A 22,144-nucleotide genomic window follows, 5' to 3' on the forward strand; every position below is an offset into this window, starting at 1 on the left:
AAAATCTGACTGTTGGTTTTTCTACACAGGTCTGCCTGCCTACTCTGCAGCGCAGGTCACCTGTGTGCCCGCCACACGGGCCGCAGGGACGTGGTGGAGATGTGGGCAACAATGAGATACACCAGGCCAAACAGTTTCACGTGGGACTTTATTTAAGATGGGGAAAGGGGTAGCAGGCAGGAAGAAGGAAGGAAAGAAAGAGAAAGGGGGGGAGAAACATTACTCAGTTATATAGGGGTGATGACTTAAATTACAGGTAAAGGTGGGCCATTGAATTCTGGGTATATGGCGGCTGTTGCCTTGGCTTTCCCTTGGCTGTTGGTATAGTTCTAATTGTCGCCTATATGACGTCACAGTCACAGGCCTCGAACGTCTCGGTAACAACACTGACCACTGGCAAACTGTTGGCAGTGGAAAGTAAAATTTAGTAAATAAAATTATAGTAGAAAAACAAACAAGATACCTCTTAAAATTTGTGAGACTCTACAGCCAGCTCCTGAGGAAAATGGAAGTTGCTGGAGCCCACACAGCACCCAGTTTCAAACTACACATATAACGAAACAGCATACCACTGCCACAAAAACAGGTGTGTGACCCAGTGGAAGACACAGAGGACCCAGAAGCAAGGTTACAGGGCCAACTGCTATTTGGCTAAAGCGTTACTGTGATTTAAATGTAAAATGTTCTTCACAACTTGTGTTTGGAAACCAGTCCCCAGACAATGGCACTGCTTCCATCCAATATGGCACCTTTAGGAAAGAGTCTCATGGGACAAGGGATCACTGGGGCAGGCCTCAAGGTTTTATCTTTTTGTTTTGTTTTGTTCTTTTTAGTTTTTTTTTTTTAACTTATTTACTTTACATCCTGCTCACTGACCCTTTCCTGGTCACCCCTCCCACAATTCTTCCCCACCTACCCATCCACCTCCATCTCTTCTGAGGGGTTGCCCCCCCCCCCAACCCCGAATATCCTTTCCACCCTGGCACTTCAAGTCTTTGTGAAGCTAGGTGCCTTCTTTCCCACTGAGGCCAGACAAGGCAGCCCAGCTAGTAGAATATATTACAGTACAGGCAACAGCTTTTGGGATTGCCTCAGCTCCAGTTTTTCAGGACCCAGATGATGGTCAAGTTACACATCTGCTACATATGAGCGGGGTAGGGAAAGCCTTAAGGTTCTATAGCCTGGTCCCATTTCTCGTTTGTTATCCTCAGCCCTACTTTGGACACTATGTGGCAAGCTGTCATTGCTGCCACTACGCATTCCTTTGATGTACTGTCTCCCTTCTTAAGCTGTAAACTAAATCCTTTCTCCCCTAAATTTCTTCTGTCATGTATTTGAACATAACAAGAAAAGAAAAAAAATGCAGGTGCCAGAGACACACTGGATAAAAACAGCCCTTTTAAGAAATGGTGCCAGGTAACCACTTGACTAGAAAGGAGACCCTGCCTTCTCACCCTGCACAAAAATCAATTCAAAATGGATCTTAGACTTTAACATGAGATATAAAACTTTGACATCACTAGGGGAAATTATAGAGAAAACGCAGGATATGGTATAGACAAGGACTTTTGGTAAGAACTGACAATTGGACTGTGTGGAAACCCAATGGTGGCAAGCGTGAGAAACCCTCACACAGTTAGTAGAAGACAGAGTGAGTCAAGCCAGCATGGAAGTTAGCATGAGGTTCCTGAGGAAACTAAACAAATACCTCTAAAATTAAAGCACTGTGATCTAATACCCTTTTCTGGTCCCCACAGACACTCACATACATGTAACATACATTCATACAGATGTAAACACAAAATAAAATATAAAAACTAAAATAAATCTTTAAAAAAAGATTCCAGGGTACCACAGAAGATGACAAATTGTAAAATAATTAATTATGCCTCAATATGATAAATTCATATACCAAAATGTATTAGGTATTATGAAATAAGAAGAAAGATCAAGTTTCCAGAAGAGTTACAGAAGGGTTACTGCTAGACACTTAGGTTTGGTGGTTAAAAATAAACACGATATAGCCAATAAAGGAAAATAGAATGGAGGGAGCCTCTGAAGTTACTTATGATCAGAGAATCACATGCAATATCGGGTACCCTAAAGAAAATGAGGTCTGTGCTCGCTTCGGCAGCACATATACTAAAATTGGAACGATACAGAGAAGATTAGCATGGCCCCTGCGCAAGGATGACACGCAAATTCGTGAAGCGTTCCATATTTTTTAAATCATTTGAAATGTAAATAAATTATATCAAATAAAAAAAAAGACAAAAAAAAAAAAAAGAATAACATATAAAAAAAAAAAAAAAAAAAAAAAAAAAAAAAAAGAAAATGAGGTCAGCACTATGACAGGATACCTGCATGGTCATGTGCACTACAGACTTACATATGACTTCTAAGTCATAGAATCCATTCAAGTGATCATCAGCAAATAAATAAAATGTGTATATTAATGGAAATATATATTAATATTAATATATACATGTGTGTATTGTGTGTGTGTTTGTGAGAACATACAAACATACTAATAGAACACTATTTGTTAAATAGGCACCTCAGCCACTTGTCCTGGAGATGAAAGAAAAAAAGAATGAAATGGACAGGACAGGACGAGACAGGACAGGACAGGACAGCTCTTAGGTATGGTGAAGGAGCAAGAATATTAAAGATATAAGGGAAACATAGCCAGAGGCAGACACATCTGGGAGGGTCCACAATGCTGATGACCCTGGACCATGTGGAGAGAGGGGAAGGGAGAACTAAGTATAGCAGCTAAGTTTTGGTTAGGTAACCAAAATGTCTGGATTATATCAGAAGAAGTCTCTGGGGAACAGAAAGCCCAACCCCTGGCCTGGAGAGTTCAGGGTAGAGGATGGGGTATGCCAGCCATACCCTGTGACAGGTAGAGCTGAGGGATGCTGGGAGAACCTGGAGGCAGGTTTGCTTTGATGTGCTAAATAGGCACCTCAGCTGGTTGCCCTGGGTTTGAAACTTAACGCAATTCAGCCCTCAAAATAGTGAAAATCCTGTCATGGGCAATAATATAGAAAAATATGAAGGGGCAGTATATTAAAGGAAGTGGCCAGTCATAGAAAAGACACACACATACATACATATACACACACAGAGAGAGAGAGAGAAAGAGAGGGGCAGAGACAGAGGCAGAGAGAAAGACAGAGACAGAGACAGAGAGAAACACATAGACATACACAGGGTGTGGGAGGGAGAGACAGAGACACACACAGACATACACATATACATGCACATACACACAGAGACACACAGAGGCACTCATATACACACACCACCACCACCAAAATAACAGAAATGAACAATCATTGGTCTTTAATGTCTCTCAACATCAATTGTCTCAATTCCTCAATAAAAAGACATAAACTATCAGAATGGAGCAAATACAGAATCCGTTATTTCGTTGCATACAAGAAACATGCCTCAACATCAAGAGTAAAGGGCTGGAAAAAGATTTTCTAAGCAATTAGACCCAAGAAACAGGCTGGAGTAGCCATTACAATACCTAATGAAATAGACTTCCAACCAAAATTAATCAAAACAGATGGAGATGGACACTTCATAACTCATCAAAGGAAAATTTTATATGAGAACTTTGAAAAGCTGACCTCCTGGCTGGTGAAGAGTGATTGACGAGGCAAAGGGTAAAAGTGTTAGCTCAGGAGATCAGCTTCAAGAAACCCATAATATATCAATCCATACATCTTGTCACTCAAGATTGATAAAAGAACAGATGTTAATTGTCCCTACCACAAACAGATGGGAAACTGAGGTAATGCATATCTTAATTAGGCTGGCTTAGTCATTTCATAATGTACATGCATATTTGAAGTACTTATAAATGACAGTTGACCATGTATAAAGGAGGTCATTTTGTGTTTATGTGTGCATGTTTGCATGTTTACATGACACATGTGCACAAGTGTGGAGGACAGAAGACTGTGCCTTTCTCAGTTGCTCTCTACCCGGATTTTTGTGACAAGGTCTCTCATTGACCTTGAGATCACCTCCTCATCTATAGTGACTGGCCAGCAATCCTCCTGTCTCAGTCTCCTTGACACTGCTGTGCTTTTTATCATTCCTGCTGGAGCTCAAACTTAAGTTTCTTGCTTCCACAACAGGGCAGTGAGCCCCTTCCTAAAAATAAGTCACTAAAAACCATTTAGCAGGAATGCTACAGAGGAAGTACAAGAAAAGCTTTTGTGCTGATGGGAAAGTTTATGTGAATTTCTGATGAGGAGCAAGCATGGAAAGTTGGAGAAGGGCAAGTAGTTCAGTGTGACCAGGAACAGGGAAATCGGCAGCACAGGAAGCAGGAAGCACTTAGAGAGCTGGGTTACAGCTCATGTGTATGAGGTTCTGCTGCTGTGCTGGGGACGGAAGCCGTGCCCTGTGCATCGAGGCAGTACACTCTCCCTGAGCCACAGTCTCAGCTCTATAAACCTCTTAAACTTCCTACACAGCTCTGCTTTAGAATGGCTGATGGTCTGCAGTTGAAGATGCACAGCATGGAGAGGGACAATTGTCTTTTACTTGCAACTTTTAAAAATGATCTTCATTCTGTGGAGTCAAGAGAACTAAAGAGGAGGACATTTAAAAGTGCACGTTCCTTCTGCATGGGATGTGGCCACTCTGACATGATCATTTCTTAGAGGGGAGCTCCATGTAGACTTGGAACCTGTGTCTTATGCTTTCTTTTTAATACCAACAACATAAAAGACAATGGTGTAGACCTGGAAATGCAATATCAGTTCTCAGAAAGAATGTTTCAGGTGTTTAGGTTATGAAAAACAAAGGCAGGCAACACAGCCCTGAATCACAAGTTGTTCCAAAGCAGAAATCTGTCTGCTGAACTTAGCAGTATAGTCATCAAAAAAATTAGGAAAGGAGGAATGAGAACACTGGGGAGGGTGAGTATGTGATATATCAGGACACTGGCTTAAGGAGCAGGGAGATGAAGGGAGAGAGAGAGAGAGTCCATGCACTCTATTATCATTAAAGGAGGGATTTTCCCAGCTGTGTATAAATTTTCTTTCCTATTACTCTGTGTCAGAAAGAGCCAAGGGAAAAATATACCACTTTTAAATGTCAAAAACAAACTACAAAGAGACTAATTTTAAGAAAAATGAATAGCAGAAAAGTGTCATGCCCCAAATCCATATAAACTTACATAAAAAAGTAGAAAACACAGAAAAACAATTCCACAAAAAAGTGATACTATGACAAAAATGCCAAACAGATGAAAATCATAATCCAAAAACTAAAGATACTATCTCATAAAAAGGATAAAAAACTCAAGAAATACTTTAAAATACAAGAAATAGCTATTCAGAAGTAAGGGCCAAACCAAAGCAAACAAAATACAGAATTATGAATAAATAGGCATAACCACTACTGTCTTAAAAGATGTGGTGAGGTCATCTATAATTTGCATCTTCCCACATCTTAGATCTATTTTGTCTATACCTTATTGATCAATACTTTAAAGAGGAGTTGAATCCCATACCTAAAAGCATCCTAGACTGGCCTCAAGTCTACCTCAGGCTCCTGGGTTTTCTCCTATTTTTCTTGGAGTTTCCTTGGTGCTGCCTGCTGGCTTCACATCTACACATTTATCCACATTCTTGCCCTGTGGGTTCCATCCAGGTTCCTGCTTCTTTCCCTTTCACAACATACATAGTTGAAAATTGAACCTTATGGGTCCATGAGTTGTTTCACTGGGTAAAAACATCTTACCTGATGGCCTGTGTTTGATCCCTAGGATGTAAAAGCAGAAAAGTGTCTCCCACGAATTGTCCCTGACACCATGTCACAGGTACAATAAATAAACACATGTAATATTTCTTTAAGATTTAGCTTTATAAGAGTAGGACCTATACATAAAGGCTATATTCCACATATAGTCTAAAATTCAATGTCTTCTGATGGTTGTATGTGATTGCAAAAAACACATACAGAAACATCAACATACAGAATACTTCTACCACCTCCCAAAGAAAGGTCCAACCTCTGGTGAAACAGCCAGTAAATACTACAGTGACAACAGCTGAGCCTTCTACCATTTACATTTCTTTAGAATTCAAGCTCTTCAACCTGTCCTAAGTTAATTGTAGAGTCTAAGAAAAAGGGCCTACTTTCCTTTCGTTTATTATTTTAACAACATCTCACTCTATAGGCCAGAACCCAGACATCCTCCTGCCTCAGTCTGTGGATGCTGGTATTACTGGCATGAGCACCACACTCCGCCCCTTTATGCTTTGCATGTGACAGACCTACTCCACTCTTTGTGGCCTCCAAATTTCTGTTTGCGGCTCCACTCCAGGATACATGGTCAACTGCTCATGTGATACTAACCCTTAAATATCTAAAGCACCTCTCAAACACGCAAAGTCCAGATGGAATTCTTAATCAGCAGATCCTTCTGCAGACCTGATCCTCTATAGCTCTCCTACATCTAAGTAAAAACAACAACAAAAAAAATCAACATTCACCACTCACCCTTAACCCTTTAATTACCTTCACACACAGTAAATAATGCATCTGCCAATCTTTGCTGTTCCCACCCAGAATATCCACCAAACTGCTTCACTTGTTTCTACTGCTATCATCTTAGTCTAACTCAGGCTTCAGCAATGTTTCTGTAATAAGCCATGGAGTTAACATTTTGGGCCTTAGGAGACCATGGGCAGCCATGAAGACATTAAGTAACTACTTCTAGAATAAGAGAGAAAAAAAATGTTTTTAAGCAAAGAACTTTCTTTCGAGGACAAATTTGAAATATAATGACCAAGTACGGGTACACCCGAAGGCCGGCTGGGAGCAATCAGCGCGCTCTGGTGAGTCCAGCCATGCAGAGTGGAGGATCCAGCCCTGAGGCCTCTCGTGGGAGCTCTCAGGCCTTAGCTTCGGGCTCGGGAACAGCCTGGGCCATAGCACCCAGTCTCCAAGAAGTGCAAGAGGCCAGTGGTACACTCAGAGGCCAGCTTGGAGCAAGCAGCATGCTCTGGTGAGTCCGGCCCTGCAGAGCAGAGGATCCAGCCCTGAGGCCTCTGGCAGGAACCTTCAGACCTCAGCTTCAGGATCAGGAACAGCCTGGGCCACTGCACCCAGTCTCCAGGCAGTGCAGGAGGTCAGCTGTCCACCAGGAGACCAGCTGCGAAGAGGAAGCTTAGACTGGTGAGTCCAGCATTGACAACAAGACAACTTAACACCAGTGAGAACTAGATGGCAAAAGGCAAATGTAGGAACGTTACTAACAGAAATCAAGGCAATATGGCAGCACCTGAACCCAATTTTCCATTAGCAGCAAGTCCTGGATACCCCAACACTCCAGAAAAACAAGATTTGGATTTAAAATCACTGGTCATGATGCTGATGCAGGATCATATAAAGGACATAAATAAATCTCTTAAAGAAATTCAGGAGAAAATGGATCAAAAGTTAGAAGCCCTTACAAGGGAAACACAAAAATCATTGAAAGAAATTCAGGAGAATTCAGAAGCCAATAAGGAGGAAATGCAAAAATCACTTAAAGAAATACAGGAGAACTTTGGTCAACAGGCTGAGGTCATGAAAGAGGAAACACAAAAATCTCTTAAAGAATTACAGGAAAACACAAACAAGCAAGTGAAGGAGCTAAGCAAAACCATCCAGGATCTAAAATCAGAAGTAGAAACAACTAAGAAATATCAAAGTGAGACAACTTTGGAGATAGAAAACCTTGGGAAGAATTCAAGGGCCATAGATGCAAATATCAACAACAGAATACAAGAGATAGAAGAAAAAAATCTCAGATGCTGAAGATACCATAGAAACGATGGACTCAACAGTTAAAGAAAATGCAAAATGCAAAAAGCTTGTAACCCAAAACATCTAGGAAATCCAGGACACAATGAGAAGACAAAACCTAAGAATTTAGGCTTAGATGAGAGTGAAGATTTACAACTTAAAGGGCCAGCAAATATCTTCAATAAAATTATGGAAGAAAACTTCCCTAACCTAAAGAAAGAGATGCCCATGAATATACAAGAAGCCTACAGAACTCCAAACAGACTGGACCAGAACAGAAACACCTCCTGTCACATCATAATCAAAACCCCAAATATACTAAACAAAGAAAGAACATTAAAGGCAGTAAGAGGAAAAGGCCAAGTAACATATAAAGGAAGACATATCAGAATCACACCAGATTTCTCACCAGAGACTATGAAAGCTAGAAGATTCTGGGCAGATCTCATGCAGACTCTAAGAGAACACAAATGCCAGCCAAAACTACTATACCCAGCAAAACTATCAATCACCATAGATGGAGAAACTAAGATATTCCATGACAAAACCAAGTTTACCCAATATCTTTCCAAAAACCCAGTCCTACAAAGGATGATAGAAGGAAAACACCAATACAAGGAGGGAAACTTCACCCTGAAAAAAGCAAGATAGTAAGTAACCTTCATTCATCAAACCCAAAAGAAGATAACCAATCAAATTTTAAAAATAACATCAAAAATGACAGGAAGTAATAATCACTATTCTTTAATATCTCTTAACATCAATGGGCTCAATGCCCCAATTAAAAAACATAGACTAACAGACTGGATACATAAACAGGGCCCTACATTCTGCTGCATACAGGAAACACACCTCAGTGTCAAAGACAAACACTACCTTAGAGTAAAAGGCTGGAAGACAACTTTACAAGCAAATGGTCTCAGGAAACAAGATGGAGTAGCCATTCTAATATCAGACAAAATTGACTTTCAACCCAAAGTCATCAAAAGAGACTCTGAGGGACACTTCGTGCTGGTCAAAGGAAAAATACAACAAGAAGAATTCTCAGTCTTGAACATCTATGCTCCTAATGCAAGAACACCCTCATTCATAAAAGAAACTTTACTAAAGCTCAAAGCACACATTGCACCCAACACAATAATTGTGGGGGACTTCAACACTGCACTTTCCTCAGTGGACCGATCAGGAAAACAGAAACTAAACAGGGACACAGTGAAACTAATTGAAGCTTTAGACCAATTAGGTTTAACAGATATATATAGAATATTTTATCCTAAAGCAAAAGAATATACCTTTTTCTCAGCACCTCATGGTACCTTCTCCAAAATCGATCATATAATTTGGTCACAAGGCGGACCTCAACAAATATAAAAAGATCGAAATAATCCCACTCCTATCAGATCACTATGGAGTAAAAGTGGTCTTCAATAGCAACAAAAACAATAGAAAGCCCACATACACGTGGAAACTGAACAATATTCTACTCAATGATACCTGGGTCAAGGAAGAAATAACGAAAGAAATCAGCAACTTTTTAGAATTTAATGAAAATGAAGACACAACATACCCAAATCTATGGGACACAATGAAAGCAGTGCTAAGAGGAAAACTCATAGCCCTGAGTGCCTCCAAAAAGAAAATGTAGAGAGCATACACTAGCAGCTTAATGACACACTTGAAAGCCCTGGAACAAAAAGAAGCTATTTCACCCAGGAGGAGTAGAAGGCAGGAAATCATCAAACTCAGGGATGAAACCAATCAAGTAGAAACAAAGAGAACCAAACAAAGAATCAACAAAACCAGGAGCTGGTTCTTTGAGAAAATCAACAAGATAGATAAACCCTTAGCCAGACTAACCAAAGGGCACAGAGACAGTATCCAGATTAAGAAAATTAGAAATGAAAAGGGAGATATAACAACAGAAACTGAGAAAATTCAAAAAATCATTAGATCCTACTTCAATAGCCTATACTCAACACAACTGGAGAATCTGGAGGAAATGGACAGTTTCCTAGACAGATATCAGACACCAAAATTAAATCAGGATCAAATAGATCATCGAAACAGTCCCATAACCCCTAAAGAAATAAAAGGGGTCATAGAAACCAACTAGGGGTCATCGTCTCCCAACCAAAAAAAGCACGGGACCAGATGGCTTCAGTGCAGAATTCTATCAGACCTTCATAGAAGACCTTGCACCAATACTCTTCAAACTATTCCACAAAATAGAAATAGAAGGAACACTACCCAACTCGTTCTATGAAGCCACAATTACGCTGGTACCAAAACCACACAAAGATCCAACAAAGAAAGAGAACTTCAGGCCAATTTCCCTATGAATATGGATGCAAAAATGCTTAATAAAATTCTTGCCAACCGAATCCAAGAACACATCAAAATGATCATCCACCATGATCAAGTAGGCTTCATTCCAGGGATGTAGGGATGGTTCAATATAAGGAAATCCATCAATGCAATCCACTACATAAACAAACTCAAAGAAAAAAACCATACGATCATTTCATTAGATGTTGAAAAAGAATTTGACAAAATTCAGCATCCTTTCATGCTAGAAGTCTTGGAAAGAACAGGCATTCAAGGCCCATACCTAAACATAGTTAAAGCAATATACAGCAAACCCGTAGCCAACATCAAACAAAATGGAGAAAAACTTGAAGCAATCCCACTGAAATCAGGGAATAGACAAGGCTGTCCTTTCTCTATATATCTTTTCAATATAGTATTTGAAGTTCTATCTAGAGCAATCAGACAGCATAAGGAGGTCAAAGGGATACAAATTGGAAAGGAAGAAGTCAAATTATCACTATTTGCAGACAACATGATAGTATAATTAAGTGACCTAAAAAACTCCACCAGAGAACTCCGACAGCTGATAAACAACTTCAGCAAAGTGGCTGGTTATAAAATCAACTCAAGCAAATCAGTTGCCTTCCTATACTCAAAGGATAAACAGGCTGAGAAGGAAGTTAGGGAAATGACACCCTTCACAATAGCCACAAACAATATAAAGTATCTTGGTGTGACTCTAACCAAACATGTGAAAGATCTGTATGACAAGAACTTCAGGTCTCTGAAGAAGGAAATTGAAGAAGACCTCAGAAAATGGAAAAATCTTCCATGCTCTCGGATTGGCAGGATTAATATAATTAAAATGGCCATCTTGCCAAAAGCAATCTACAGATTCAATGCAATCCCATAAAAATCCCAACTCAGTTCTTCACAGAGTTAGAAAGAGCAATCCTCAAATTCATCTGGAATAACAAAAAACCCAGGATAGCTAAAACTATTCTCAACAGTAAAAGAACTTCTGGGAAAAACAGTATCCCAGACCTCAAGCAATACTACAGAGCAATAGTGTTAAAAACTGCATGGTATTGGCACAGTGACAGGCAAGTGGATCAATGGAGTAGAATTGAAGACCCAGAAATGAATTCACATACCTATGGTCACTTGATCTTCGACAAAGGAGCTGAAAACATCCAGTGGAAAAAAGATAGCATTTTCAACAAATGGTGCTGGTTCAACTGGAGGTCAGCATGCAGAAGAATGGGAATTGATCCATTCTTATCTCCTTGTACTAAACTCAACTCCAAATGGATCAATGACCTCCACATAAAACCATACACACTGAAACTAATAGAAAAGAAACTGGGGAAGACCCTTGAGGACATCGGTAGAGGGGGAAAGTTCCTGAACAGAACACCAATAGCTTATGCTCTAAGATCAAGAATTGACAAATGGGACCTCATAAAACTACAAAGTTTCTGTAAGGCAAAGGACACTGTCAAAAGGACAAATCGGCAACGAACAAATTGGGAAAAGATCTTCACCAACTCTACATCAGACAGAGGGCTAATATCCAATATATGCAAAGAACTCAAGAAGTTAGACCCTGGGGAACCAAATAACCCTATTAAAAATGGGGTACAGAGCTAAACAAAGAATTTTCACCTGAAGAAATTCAGATGGCCGAGAAGCACCTTAAGAAATGCTCAGCATCATTAGTCATTAGGGAAATGCAAATCAAAACAACCCTGAGATTTCACCTCACACCAGTCAGAATGGCTAAGGTTACAAGACTCTGAAGAAGGAAATGGAAGAAGACCTCAAAAAGGGGGAAAACCTCCCATGCTCATGGATCGGTAGAATCAATATAGTTAAAATGGCCATTTTGCCAAAAGCAATATACGGATTCAATGTAATACCCATCAAAATCCCAACTCAATTCTTCACAGAGTTAGAAAGAGCAATTATCAAATTCATCTGGAACAATAAAAAACCCAGGATAGCTAAAACTATTCTCAGCAACAAAAGAAAATCTGGGGGAATCAGTATCCCTGACCTCAAGCAATACTACAGAGCAATAGTGTTAAAAACTGCATGGTATTGGTACAGTGACAGGCAGGAGGATCAATGGAACAGGATCAAAGATCCAGAAATGAACCCACACACCTATGGCCACTTGACCCTCGACAAAGAGACTGAAAACATCCAATGGAAAAAAGATAGCCTTTTCAACAAATGGTGCTGGTTCAACTGGAGGTCAGCATGCAAAAGAATGCGGATTGATCCATCCTTATCTCCTTGTACTAAGCTCAAATCCAAATGGATCAAGGACCTCCACATAAAGCCAGACACTCTGAAGCTAATAGAAAAGAAACTGGGGAAGACCCTTGAGGACATCTCCCTACAGGGAGAAAGTTTCTGAACAGAACACCAATAGCGTATGCTCTAAGAACAAGAACTGACAAATGGGACCTCATAAAATTACAAAGTTTCTGTAAGGCAAAGGACACTATCAGGAGGACAAATCGGCAACCAACAAATTGGGAAAAGATCTTCACCAATCCTACATCAGATAGAGGGCTAATATCCAATATATATAAAGAACTCAAGAAGTTAGACTCCAGAAAACCGAACAACCCTATTAAAAAATGGGGTACAGAGTTAAACAAAGAATTCTCACCTGAAGAACTTTGGATGGCGGAGAAGCATCTTAAAAAATGCTCAACTTCATTAGTCATTAGGGAAATGCAAATCAAAACAACCCTAAGATTTCATCTTACACCAGGCAGAATGGCTAAGATTAAAAATTCAGGAGACAGCAGGTGTTGGAGAGGGTGTGGAGAAAGAGGAACACTCCTCCACTGCTGGTGGGGTTGCAAATTGGTACAACCACTCTGGAAATCAGTCTAGCGGTTCCTCCGAAAACTGGGCACCTCACTTCCATAAGATCCTGCTATACCACTCCTGGGCATATACCGAAAGGATTCCCCACCATGTAATAAGGATACGTGCTCTACTATGTTCATAGCAGCCCTATTTATAATAGCTAGAAGCTGGAAAGAACCCAGGTATCCCTCAACAGAAGCGTGGATGCAAAAAATGTGGTATATCTACACAATGGAGTACTATTCAGCCATTAGAAACAATGAATTCATGACATTCTTAGGCAAATGGATGGAGCTAGAGAACATCATACTAAGTGAGGTAACCCAGACTCAAAAGGTGAATCATGGTATGCACTCACTAATAAGTGGTTATTAACCTAGAAAACTGGAATACCCAAAACATAATCCACACATCAAATGAGGTACAAGAAGAAAGGAGGAGTGGCCCCTGGTTCTGGAAAGACTCAGTGAAACAGTATTTGGCAAAACCAGAACGGGGAAGTGGGAAGGGGTGGGTGGGAGGACAGGGGAAGAGAAGGGGGCTTACGGGACTTTCGGGGAGTGGGGGGCTAGAAAAGGGGAAATCATTTGAAATGTAAATAAATTATATCGAATAAAAAAATTAAAAAAAAAAAACTCTGGAGACAGCAGGTATTGGCGAGGATGTAGAGAAAGAGGAACACTCCTCCATTGCTGGTAGGGTTGTAAGATGGTACAACCACTTTGGAAATCAGTCTGGCGGTTCCTCAGGACCGGAGGACTGTGCTATACCTCTCCTGGGCATATACCCAAAGTATTCCCTGGCATGCAATAAAGACACATGCTCCACTATGTTCATAGCAGCCTTATTTATAATAGCCAGAAGCTGGAAAGAACCCAGATGTCCCTCAGTGGAGGAATGGATACAGAAAATGTGGTATATTTACACAATAGAATACTACTCAGCAATTTAAAACAATGAATTCACAAATTTTTTAGGCAAATGGTTGGATCTGGATAATATCATCCTAAGTGAGGCAACCCAATCACAAAAGAATACATATGGAATGCAATCACTGATAAGTGGATATTAATTAGCCCAAAAGCTCTGAATACAAGGCACAATTAGCATAACAAATGACTTCCATGAAGAAGTAAGGAGAGGGTCCTGATCCTGGAAAGGCTTGATCTAGCATTGGAGGGGAGTATCAGGATAGAGGAAAAAGGAGAGAGGTGATTGAAGAATGAGTGGAGAGAAGGTTTATGGGACATATGGGGAGGGGGGAACTGGGAAAGGGGAAATCATTTGGAATGTAAACAAAGAATATAGAAAATAAAAATATATAATTAAAAAATGACCAAGTACAATTTTTATTACTGGTCAGTAATATATTTTTAATATTATTAATTCATTGAGACATCATATAATGCATTTTGTCATTTGAAAACTACCCCAAAATCCTTCCCCACATCTCTACCAACCCAACTTCATCTTTATTCTCATTCCTTTCTCTCTCCCTCCCTTCTGCTCTTTCTATCCATTCTATCCATTCCCTACCCCAGTCCCCAAAAGAATCAAGTCCAGTTTCTTTTGGCTGACTACTAGGCATGAGACCTGCCCTGGGTTGTGGTCTATACATTGGGTGTCATGCTGAAAATTAAATGTTTTAAAGGACAGTTTGAATTAGTTCATAAATTGTTCCTTACTGAAACCACATGGTGATCTTCATTTGTTAAGATCCATCTCTTACTAAAGTCTTTTTGTTTTTAAGATGGGGTTTTTTTCTATGTAGCCCTGGCTGTCCTAGAACTCACTCTGTAGACCAGGCTAGCCTCAGACTCAGAGATCTGCCTCCCAAGTGCTGGGATTAAAGGTGGGGACCACCATGTCTACTTTACTAAAGTCTTAAACATTTCATGCACACTGAAGTTTGAGCATTTTTATCTCTGAGAAAGCCTTTCACAGACAGGCATTGCTCACACCAGCATTGCACACGTGTGACTGCACTACAGTACTCACTTGGAGCCGCCTGAGCTACTCATGGGAACTCTCTTCAGTTGTGATCCCACATTGCCAGTCTCAGCTGAAGCTTCGATGAAGGCTGGCTTCATCAGGTTTATAATGTGGCTTTCCGTGCTGCTTCTGCTAAGGGCACTATAGCTTGCATTTCATTCTAACCTTTTGATAGTCCAAGAGTCTGAAAACAAGCTTCACATGTTCTCTTAGAATGCTCTCTGAAAGAAATGACAACCATGGGAGAAGCTGGCTAGGCTGAACTGTCCTAGCTGATCATTACACAACTGACATATGCTGCATTCATGTCAGGACAGCACAAAGTGCCCTGAGACATAGTCAATAATTATCTGTCAGTTAAGCAAAAATAAATTTAGATATTAAAAATAACAGTTCATAGTCAGGCAGTGGAGGCCCATGCCTTTAATCCCAACACTCAGTTAGCAGAAGGCAGAAGCAGAGACAGAGGCAAAGGCAGGAGGATCTCTGTGAGTTTGAGAATAGCTTGGTCTACAAAGTGAGGTCCAAGATAGCCAGGGCTATTACACAGAGAAACCTGTCTTGAAAAAGGAAAACAAAAATAAATTAAAAGCCAGCTTGTTATAGTTTATTATCAAATGCTAGCTGTTGTCAAATGACTTTGCCTTGGGACAAGTTTGTGTGTAAACTGCCTGGGCCACATCAGGTGTTCCCATCTGGGAGGGGACATGAATGCAACATCATCCTGCATCGGTGAGGATGGCAGTGAGGATGGCGAGGATGGCGGCGAGGATGGTGGCAGTGAGGATGGCGGCGGTGAGGATGGCGGCGGTGAGGATGGCGGTGATGACGGCGGTGAGAACGGCTGTGGTTTTCTTTGTCCTCTCACTGATTTCCAATTTGACAGCATCTTTGTAAGGCTGCAGGGTTTGCAGCTACTCTTTGTCCCTCATCTACATGGTTGCTCCCCATACCCTTCAAAATTCTCTTCCTCTCTTAGCTACTAAAATGTAATTTTCTAGTTAACAGTAAAGGAAAAAAATGTGTGCATGTGGAGAGGAGAGGGATTCAGAAAGCTGTTTTCTTGTTCTGTCAAATTAATGAACATCTCCAAATTATAAAACCCGTTGCTAAGACCAAGATGCGCTCGGCTCCTGGGACTGCTGTCCAAAGGCAGGTAGCCCTGCCTTGCAGTTAATGCCTTAAATTATAGTCATGCATACATCCCAGCTGTTAAACTGTGATTAAATTTTTTGAAACATAGTGAAAGCAGTTATTTCTGTTCTGCTGGGAAGCTTGTTCCTAAGATGTGTAACTGTAATTGATGTTTTCAGGAAAGTGAAAAGGAGATGGTTAATAATTACTCTTTCATTTCCTACTTCTTTAGGAAAAAAACACTAACCCTTGCTTATTCTGTTATATATTTATATATCTGACACAACTAAATACACGGGTTCATATTACATTTGGTGACTCTGGAGTAATCACATGCGTACAGTACAAAATAACAGCTAATTACTTCTAAGAGGGGTGGGGGTGAGGAGAAACATCTTAAAAACAGGGAAAACATTTATTTTAAGGCTGAAAACATGTTGTAAAGCAGATTCTTTCATGTGCATGTGCTTGCAAATATAAGCAAAACGGTGAACCCCATCATTTAACTTTCTAATTAAAAAATTAATTTTAGGGACTGGGAGTAAAGCTCATTGATAGCGTTCAATCCCTAGCATGTACATACACATTCATACACATTCTCTCTCTCTCTCTCTCTCTCTCTCTCTCTCTCTCTCTCTCACACACACACACACACACACACACACACACACACACACACACACACACACATTAACTTCAGCACAAATACACAGGAACAAAGATTCTAACTAAAGTTTGTTTTTGTATCTTTCTTTCTTTCTTTCTTTCTTTCTTTCTTTCTTTCTTTCTTTCTTTCTTTTTTGAGAATCTTCATTTACTTTGCCAATGGTTAAAACCTTTCCCAATTTCCCCCCCCCCAAAAGCTCCCCTCTCCAAAGATTCCCTACCCCTCCTCCCACCCCCTGCCTCCATGTACATGCCCCTCTACCCGACACACTCCCACCTCCCACTGACCCTCCCACCCCTCCATCCATTTCCCTTTGTTGGGGCCTCTATTGAGCCTTTACCTGACCAAAGACCACTCCTCCCACTGATACCCAACAAGGCATTCCTCTGCCACATTTTTGGCTGGAACCATGTGTATCCCTTGGTTGATGGTTCAGTCCCTGGGAGTCTTGGGGTGTTTGGGTGTCTGAAGTCACTGTTCTTCCCATGGGGCTATAAACCCTTTCAGCTCCTCCAGACCACCCTCCAGATCCTCCGTTGGGGACCCCAAGCCCAGTCCAATTGTTGGTTGCTAGTTTCTGCCTCTGTATTTGTAGGACTCTGGCAGGGCCCCTCTGGAGACAGCCATGGCATGCTCCTTTTGGTACATGCTTCTTGTCGTAGTGTCAGGGTTTGGTAACTGTTTATAGCATGACTCCCCAGGTAGGGCAGTCGCTGGGTGGCCTTTACTTCAGACTCTGCTCCACACATTGCCTCCCTTATTGCTCCTGTATTATGTTCCCTTTCTCAGAGGAACCATAGCACCCTCACTTAAGTCCTCCTTCTTCTTGAGCTTCCTGTGCTGGGTGAATCGTAGCTTGTTTATTTTGAGCTTTTGGACTAGCATCCGTTTATTAGCGAGTGCAGACAATGTGCGTTCTTTTGTGACTGGGTTACCTCGCTCAGGATGACACTTTCTAGTTCCATCCATTTGCCTAAGAATTTCATGAATTCATTGTTTTTAATAGCTGAATAGTATTCCATTGTGCATATATACCACAGTTTCTGTATCCATTCCTCTGTTGAGGGACATCTGGGTTCTTTCCAGCTTCAGGCTATTATAAATAAGGCAGCTACGAACATAGTGGAGCATGTGTCCTTATTACATGTAGGAGCACCTTCTGGGTATATGCCCAGGAGTGGTATAGCTGGCTCCACAGGTAGTACTATGTCTAATTTTCTAAGGAATTGCCAAACTGATTTCCAGAGTAATTTTACCAGCTTGCAATCCCACCAACAAGAGGAACAAGAGAAGTGTTCCTCTTTCCCCACATCCTCTCCAGCATCTGCTGTCCCCTGAGTTTTTCATCTTAGCCATTCTGACTCGTGTAAAGTGGAATCTCAGTGTTGTTTTGACTTGCATTTCCCTGATAACTAAGGATGCTGAACATTTCTTTAGGTGCTTTAGAGCCATTTGAGTTTCCTCAGTTGAGAATTACCTGTTTAGCTCTGTACCCTATTTTTTAATAGGGTTGATTCTCTGGAGACTAATTTCTTGAGTTCCTTGTTGTTTTTGTATCTTTTTTTTTTTCGATATAATTTTTTATTTACATTTCAAATGATTTCCCCTTTTCTAGCCCCCAACTCCCCAAAAGTCCCATAAGCCCCTTTCTCTTCCCCTGTCCTCCCACCCACCCCTTCCCACTTCTCCATTCTGGTTTTGCCGAATACTGTTTCACTGAGTCTTTCCAGAACAAGGGGCCACTCCTCCGTTCTTCTTGTACCTCATTTGATGTGTGGGTTATGTTTTGGGTATTCCAGTTTTCTAGGTTAATATCCACTTATTAGTGAGTGCATACCATGATTCACCTTTTGAGTCTGGGTTACCTCACTTAGTATGATGTTCTCTAGCTCCATCCATTTGCCTAAGAATGTCATGAATTCATTGTTTCTAATGGCTGAATAGTACTCCATTGTGTAGATATACCACATTTTTTGCATCCACTCTTCTGTTGAGGGATACCTGGGTTCTTTCCAGCATCTGGCAATTATAAATAGGGCTGCTATGAACATAGTAGAGTATGTATCCTTATTACACGCTGGGGAATCCTCTGGGTATATGCCCAGGAGTGGTATAGCAGGATCTTCTGGAAGTGAGGTGCCCAGTTTTCGGAGGAACTGCCAGACTGATTTCCAGAGTGGTTGTACCAATTGTTGTTTTTGTATTTTATGAGGGGCATTTTTATTCAAAATGTTGAGAAGTAAAACATCTATTTTCATCTTTCTAAAATGGAAAACCTTAAAAAATGTTTTCACTTAAAAACAGGAAGGTACAGTCAAAATTTCAAAAACTCATTTACTTCTGTATACAGAATACACTTGTACACAGAATACAGATATACACTTGTAGGTATACGATAGTCAATATACATAGCCTATAGCATAACTGGCCTTTCTTTACATTCTGTGCATCGGTGACATTCTATAATACCTTGCCTCACTGTATCATGTTATTTAATCTATCTAATACTCCAATCAGTTCACAAGCAATACATTCAATCTGTTATTCTGCAGGAAATGTTTGAGATTTGTGTGATGCTGTTGCAAATTTATCTGCTTTAATATGGAAAATTAGTTCCTCTTAGTTGCATATCAATGACCTATTCAACACAGAATAAGGAATGCTGCAAACTGCTCTTTAAAATTACTTAGAATAAATTTATTTTCTCTTGAAAATATTTCAGCAAGAATAGGAGAAGGAAAAACCAGTCTTCAAAAGCACATTGTGAATAGCTCTCTATCACACAATGCAGCACAGTTAGACCTTAGCTGGATCTTCAGATACTTTCAAAAGTGGTTAGCTACTCTTCAGGCCTGAAGGCAGCCTGCTGTGAGCAGGTGGGTAGGAGAAATGCCACACAGAGAAGCAGGCCAGGAGCAGTCAGCTGGCTCTGCCTGAGAATGTCTGACAATGTGACCGTACAAAATGAAAATCTACTCTGTGAAATCCTAACAAGAAACACAGCAAATGCATCAGACAAATTACACTGTAAGAAATGGACAACTTTTTGAGTCAAAGTAAAATTGAAGCCTCTTTCAAGGTTACAAAAGAATTACTTCACAGGAAGGGAACACAGGCATAGTAGTAATACTGATAATGACAATAAAAAGTTGGTTAATTCAGCATGCTCCATCCTGCAGAGGTTCTAGCACACATGAAGGACACAGAGAGTAAACTCAGATAGATCACAGCACATCTCTGATTTTCTTTACCACTTCAATAAGTGCTACACACAGGAAATCATTTCATCTTGTAGGAAAAGCTCTGATTTTTGTTAAACTTAAAATTGGAAAAATATATTAACTTGGGCAGTATCTAACTTTTGCTTTAAAATGAACCCAGCTCATGAATTTATCCTACATTAATTCTGTCAATCTAAACAATCTGTGTGTGTATACAGGAGGCAGTGTGGCATTAACATGCTCATAGGTTATACCTGTATATGCATGTACAGGTTCATGTGTGCCTTGTGTGTGGAGACCATAGATCAACCTTGGGTATCATTCCTCAGATACCTATTACCTTGTTTTGTGAGACAGGGCTTTTAACTGACTTGGAACTTGTCCATTAGGATAGGCTGGCTGGCCATCAAGTGCAGGGATCCTCCCCGCTCTGACTCCCTGGTGCTAGGATAACAAGCATGCTCTTCCATGACTGGTTTTTTCCATGACTGCTGGGAGCAGAACTCAGGTCATCATTCAGTCACTCAGGTCATTGCAAGCACTTTACCAACCCCTTAATGCAATTAATTTTTAAATGATAAATATTAAAACCATAGTTAACACATGGAGGGGAAACTGAAAACAAACAAACTGAACCAAAATCAAAGAAGAAAAAAAGAAGTCCTATATGATTTTTATCTGAAATACTCCCTGACTTATAAAGGGTTTGACTGGAAAGCTGTCTTGGCCAACAGTCAGAGTAGCCACATGGGGCTTCTCCAACTGATTGAGGGATTAAAATTTCAATTTTATTTTACTTCAATAGATTTTATTGTAGTTTTAAAACTGTGGTGGCTGGATAGATGGCTCAGTGGCAAAGAATTGTTCTTGCAGAGGACCAGTTTTAGTTCCCAGCATCCACATGGCAGCTCACAATAGTAACTCCAGTTCCAGGGAAATATATGGCTTCTTATGGCCTCTGTGTGCATCAGATATGCACCTAGTGCACATATATATATACAAGGAAAGCCAATACTAATACAAAATGAAATAAACAAGTCTTTAAAGTAAATTATAGTGACATAATACATATTTCTGTTAAATACAACCTCATTTTTTGGGTGGTATAGATCTCTAAGTGAATCTTTCCAGAAAATACACGAGAATGACAGGACTTCCATTGGCTCTTCTTTAGTAAACATCAAACCTACAGACCTAAATCTAGGAGGCAACACAAGCAAATGCATAGCATGGGAAAGCAAATAAATTGTAAATAGTGTCATTTTACCTCCCACAAATGAGGGTATTTGAAGAAAACTGACTTGTCAGATGAGTAGGAAAAATTCTTTGGAACAGTCAGTGAGGGAGGAGCTTTAATTTTGCTTAATAGTTTCCAGTGTTTGCATTCTTGGTTCTTTTAATCACTCCTCTCAGACAGACTGCTCACTAGCTCTGCACTGGTGCTTATCAACAGTGACTAGGGTTCTTTCTGAGCATATGATCCTCAAGTCAGAAAAGAAAGCTATGGCACCAGCAAGGTGCATATGGCAGAGGTCCAGCCCCAAAATGCAGACGTCTCTAAGCAATGAGTAATGAATGTCAGAGAGGAAGAGGGAGCCATGATGTGCACAAAAGAGGAGAGGACAGCTGAGGCACACAATTTGTTGTTGTCCCCATGTAAGCCCATCAGCAGGTGGTCCTGCTGGCCTGAAACAGAGCAATTAGCAGCAGGCAGTTGCTTCCATGAGAAACATCCTTGGATGGCTCCTCTGAGCCTTTGTTGCCACTGATGTCTCAGGAACCATGGTGGCCTGTATCTGCAGAGCTCTATCTGACTTGCTATCTTACAGTGTGGATTCTATTAATTTGGGGAGGTCAACACTGGAGACCCCATAAGCCACATAAGAAAACTGTCTAAGGACCATGGTTACTGAAGGGAAGGTTTGAGAGAAAGGAAATCTAAATCTTGGGATCAAGGTATAGCTAAGGCAGACTTACTTCAGAAATTCTGGAACCCAAGAAGACTCCATATCCATGCACTGACCTGCCCTCTGCCCAGCTTGCTAAGAACTTGGCAAGGAAGCAGGTTCAAACTTAAATCAGAGCAGACCTTCAGATCGACTAAGGATGATGACCA

General features: G+C 40.6%; 1 protein-coding gene and 1 non-coding gene across 3 annotated transcripts in view; one reads left to right on the forward strand and one right to left on the reverse strand.

Moving 5' to 3' along the window:
• The window catches only part of Pcca (propionyl-CoA carboxylase subunit alpha), a 774,935-nt gene that overhangs the window by 87,487 nt on the left and 665,304 nt on the right, over nt 1-22,144 (reverse strand). The gene's annotated exons all lie outside the window — the stretch shown is intronic.
• On the forward strand, nt 2,119-2,225 carry LOC127691800 (U6 spliceosomal RNA). The gene has a single exon (XR_007979374.1). It is a non-coding gene; the product is annotated as a U6 spliceosomal RNA (small nuclear RNA).

This window comes from Apodemus sylvaticus, chromosome 8, assembly GCF_947179515.1.
Source record: "Apodemus sylvaticus chromosome 8, mApoSyl1.1, whole genome shotgun sequence".
Lineage (NCBI taxonomy): Eukaryota > Metazoa > Chordata > Mammalia > Rodentia > Muridae > Apodemus > Apodemus sylvaticus.